Raw genomic sequence first — 5,194 nt, 5'->3', positions numbered from 1 at the left:
CAGCGGAGTTGAGATCAACGAGTAGATCAGGTATATAAACGGTGAAACTTGCAGACCGACAGAGGAAAAAATAAAAACATACAATAGTGTCCTTCTTTCCTTCTTATGTCCCTTCTACCAACTTGGTTTTCAACTTGCCCAGGCTGACAACCCCTTGACACGTGTTGACAACCTAGCCCGTCCCCACTGTGGTCACTCCTCTTTCTGGCACACTTCTACAACTGGGCAATGACCCCGGTGTCTGCAGGGGCTCGTCCTGAGAACGCTTGCAGTGCAAACATAGCCATATTTGCTGCTGACAGTTTCCCTGGCCTGGAGATAAGATAAGTGCTTACGACTGTTGAGTTTAGTGTGTTACATGAGCACAAAGCGACACTCTTGTTCTCATGGCCTAAACACCTGTACCGATCAGCACAGAGACCTGGCGCCAGTAGGAAAGCAAGGTATAATGTCTGCCTGGGGGAAGGGGCTATGTTTTCAAAATAAACAGATATGGTTTGTGTGATTACAAGTGCCTGCTGCAACAGCATTCTTGCTACATTCGGGTCAAAGTGCCCTCTGCAGGTGGGATTACCCTTTGACAGGATACATTGAGTGAGACCTAGAAGACATGCCATGTGAAATTGCAAAGCGGAGGAACTAATACAACCATACCCCTGTAGACAGTAGGGTTCAGTGGGGAAGGTCTGGCCATTTGGATTTGTTGGTTTGTGTGTAAATGTAGGCAAGTATGTTTGTGTGTTTGTGACTGCAAGGGGTGCATATTCTGTGCACCTAAGGTGCATGCTTAACTATATGCTTTCTGGGGTGAGGATGAGCACCCTGGCAGCCTACCTTCTAGTCACAGGTAAGGAGAGAGCGCGTCTGCACATCAGCACCCTGGGGAGTGCTCCCCCTTAGAGCCCCAAATGTAGAACAGTCGGGTACATTTCCCAACCATCCACTTTTATGAGCTTCTCCAACTTTATTCAAAACATATTTCTATTTATAAAACGTTCTTCAAAGAAAACAACCCTCCAGACCCCTCTTTCCTTGTCACCCACATATCTATCTTTCATTCCCACCCCCAGGTCTGAGGACATCCCCTTTAGGTGGAGATATGTAGACAACTCAGCGTGTAGTGTGTGCATAATGAGCAACCAACATAATATAACATTGCATAAAACAGAGGCTAGCACTCCCTCCACCAGACGCTCACTTAGTAGCCAATGGTCCTTCAGATATTCTGATATGTTATATATGAAATTATATTTTATTTATGGCGCCCCTATACACAAGTGTTTCAAGGAGCGAGAAGGCAAGGGAGGGGAACAAGGGAGGACATGACAACAATCTTACTAGGCCAAGTGACATTGTGATCGCGCAAGTGCAGCAGAGAGGCAAGGGGAAACGCAGAAGGGGAAGGGGAGAAGGAGAAGTGCGAGACATAGGAGAAGAAATACAAATAAGTGCAGCCAACTAGTGGAAGTGCAAGGAGGGGTTAAGTGCAGACAGCAAGGGTTAGATAAGTGCAAGTAGGGGGGCTGTAGGGTTGCAGATACAGCCCCAGTGCAGGAGTGCCAGAGGCAGTTCAGGTGTGCAAATGGAGGGCAGGGACTCTGTGATCCAGAGGGTCGCCAGGTAGACCAGTACAGTATTGGACAGGAGATCAGCAGGGAATTGGAAGATGGAAGGCAGAAGCAGAGAGGAGAGTCTGGAGCTCCTTCCGGAACCGGAGGTGGTTCTGCTCAAGTTTCAGAGAGGCAGGAAGGCTGTTCCTGAGGAAGGGGCCGGCAGAAGAGGCAGATCTACCCCCAGCGTATCCAAGGACATCTGACATTACACTCAAAAGACAAAACATATGTTCAAGTGATCATAACATAGCTCTCCTCAGACCATCTCAGCGCCCTCAAAAGATACAACTGAGTCACCCCACTTTAGCCACTGACAAAATACCACTTGCAAGGCACAATCAAGCTCAAATAACCCTCATGAGCCAGATGTATAATGTACAACAGACCACCAACAGAGCCCTACCATTGCCACCAACAGACACTTAAAGTCGTTTTTAATAAACTCTGTGACAGTCCCCAACAGTCCACCTCTCGAATCGATTTTGCCATATGTCAAAAAGCATAGGAAGATCTGGCATAGGCCTGACACAAAGATTGCTCTCTACCTGATTTGTTGCAGTTTATCCCACTAATATAGGTTCACCTCCCACAAGGCACAGGCTATAGGTGTGTAAAGTAAACAGGCAAAAGAGCCCCACTGCCTGTCAATCCCTGGTCGTGGCTCTTCGGGCGTCACAGAACAAAACAGTGCTGGGCTAATGTGCAGGATTTAGCCACAAAGGGAACCTGAATAATTCCACCTAGAATATCTTTTAAAGTCTCTGTGTGAAATATTTTTCTTGAACTTCTGACTTTCTTGACTGGTTCTTTAAAAAGAGTGCTAGTTTGCCTCGAGTCTGCACCAATTGTTGTTTGTGAATCACCCTTTCTTGAAGTCCCAGAACCTTAAGCAAACAGGAGGCATCTTTGTGTTTTCCACTGGCTGTACACTATGCTTCTCACAACTTCCCTGGCTCAGGGTCCTTCCCTTAATGCCCCCCAACCCCCATCTCTTGTCTCTTCCTTGGTATCTCACCACAAGCTCCTACTTTATTGTCCTTATCTTACCCCCTTCCCCTCGCCCTCCTGCCGTTGTCACTTCAACTGAACCTCCTAGACACTTTGCCACATGCTTGTTCCTCCACGCAACCAAGGCTTCTACTTATTTGACTCTGGTTACATGGTATCACCGTAGTCTTCATTGGCCCACCTGTGCCCTTCCCTCCAATCACCTTCTCTCTCCTTCTGATCATATTCCACCTTCCTCTCCTCCTCATTTCTCTTATCAACATCCTCCTCCCCTCTGTTGACACTCTACACTACTTCTTTGTAATTACGCTCCACCTCTATCATATTGTCATTTTCGTCCTCCTATCCAATCACTCACCTTCTCTATCTCTCTCCAACTCCTGGTGTTCCTCCTCTCCTCCTTCATCCCCTCCTCGCCTTCTCTCTAACTCCTTAAGTCCTGCTCTCACTCTGCTCTCTCACAAGCCTCCTCCGAAGGAACTCCTATTCACCCACAAACTCCCAATGGCTCTGCCTTACATGGGTGCCTGACTCCATCTTAAATGTCTTCCCTGGCCTAAGGGGCTTTAGGTGTGCTTCTCAATGAAATGCGATTGGGTCACTGTTTCTACTCCAGCCTCCTGGTCGTGTCTAAAGCCATGCCCCCATTTTTGTAGGTCGGACATGGGCGTAGGACATAGGGGGTACGGGGGCATCCAATGACATTTATCCCCCCAGTTTGTTTCCCCCAGTGTGTCTCTCTCCTGACTGATGCGTGCAAACTTCACACTCTGAAGTGACTCTGAAGTTTGCACGCAGCAGCCAGCAGGTGCGGGCCGGTATCCGGTGATGGCAGGGGCACAAGATGACATTGTGATTTACGCACTTATTGTGAAATTCGGTCCCAAGGCAGCGCCAGGAATTGGAAGGCTTTCGAAACCGTTCCTTTCCAACTTTCCTTTTTGTTCAGCTTAACAAAGACAGCTTGGTGAGTTTACGTGCCTACTGCTGTGACCTGTGTGCTATCTGCAGTGGTGTCTGTAGAAATCAGTATTGGGAGGAGTGGGCAGGGGGAGCCACTAATTCAAGGGCACTAATAGAACAGGGGGGAGGAGGTGTGGTGTGATGGCACATTAGATGAGGTCAATAGGCCAAACTGGTTTAAGTAAACCTACATTTCACCAAGCTGGTTAAAAGTTTGACATTTTGCAAGTTATTAATAGGTTTAAGACAATACAAGTTTTGTTTCAAATTAAGGCGCACTAAGAAGTTAAACTCGGGTTCAACGGTTGGAAAAATGCCTTCAATAAAACGCCCAAAGGCATTTAATCTTAGAAGTGATTTACTTTGTTTTTCATTGAACACATGTTATCATCATGTGTTGCTCTAGTTTTAAAACATTTAAGAACAATTACCCAACAAAAAAAATTGCCACTCTGCAATCTTACCCACTCGTCAGGCCACCCTCGCGGTCGAAACCCCAGCACCCTGAACGTCACCCAGCCAAACTTGCATTTTACAACTCCCAACAGGACAGTTCACCTGTTTCCCATAAAGGGCTCACTCAGTGTTTTAAACAGAGAACCCCCTAACAATGGTCCATCTAACCCTATGCCATTATTTCACGTGTAACAATAATAACAATGAGCACCCTTGGTGGGGAGCCAGCCAATCCGGAGGCAAGGAACGCGAGCTGAAACTTGTGATCTCAGCCCATGTTCCAAGCTGCCTGATGGCCGGTTCGCACACCATCTTTCCCCCACCCTCTGTTCCCTTTTCTTTTACTCCCCCCTCACTACTTACCTCATTGTGGTGGCATCCAGCGCCGCCGCTGCAGCTGCTGCCTCTCCTTCAGCTCTGCTCCGGCTGGCCGCCATGGAAAGGGGAGAGGGGCTCTGTAGGGAGCCCTGCCTTCCCATTCCGTGGTGACCATCTTTGTACAGTATTTTATTTCCATTCACGGAAAGAAAATACTTTGTGTTAGCACCGTCCCTGCCCTTGTGATGTGTGCTAATGGCGTTAACAACCCGTTTCAATGGCTGGAATGGGTGGTAACGTCCGAGTGACCTCGCTTCGCTTGGGCCTTTAACTAGGGCTGCCAGGACGTTACCACCCATTCCAGACCTTGGAATGGGTTGTTAACGCCATATAACATCCAGTTTGCATGTAGCGCTTCATGGCAGGTACCTCCCTCTTCTAAGTGCTGTAAACAATATTAGTATTACTCAAACTACTGGTAAGGTATTAGAATATAACGTGTTCTTCTATAGCAAATCTTTAAATATGTGGTGGTCTTGTGGTGAGTGGTTTTGCCAAAATCAAAGACGTCTTGGTAACAAGAGGAGGCATGTACTAAATATATGGGAATCATGAGTGCGGGCCAGAAATACCACAGTCCTGAGTGCTGATATGGCTATGTGGTTGGTGGCATTGATACTTGAGTATGTGTTCTATCTAGAAGGAAACACTCAAGACTTATTAGATGACAGTGCTGGGACACTGGGAGAGACCCTGGCAGAACACATTATGTTATAGGGTTGAAGGTGTAGCAGGCTTTGCAATGAACTATGAGCTGCTCCCCAAGGGTCCTGTGG

The sequence above is a fragment of the Ambystoma mexicanum genome, chromosome 2p (assembly GCF_040938575.1).
Source record: "Ambystoma mexicanum isolate Mex_15411 chromosome 2p, UKY_AmexF1_1, whole genome shotgun sequence".
NCBI classification, from domain to species: domain Eukaryota; kingdom Metazoa; phylum Chordata; class Amphibia; order Caudata; family Ambystomatidae; genus Ambystoma; species Ambystoma mexicanum.
Note: the sequence above shows the minus strand (reverse complement) of the source record.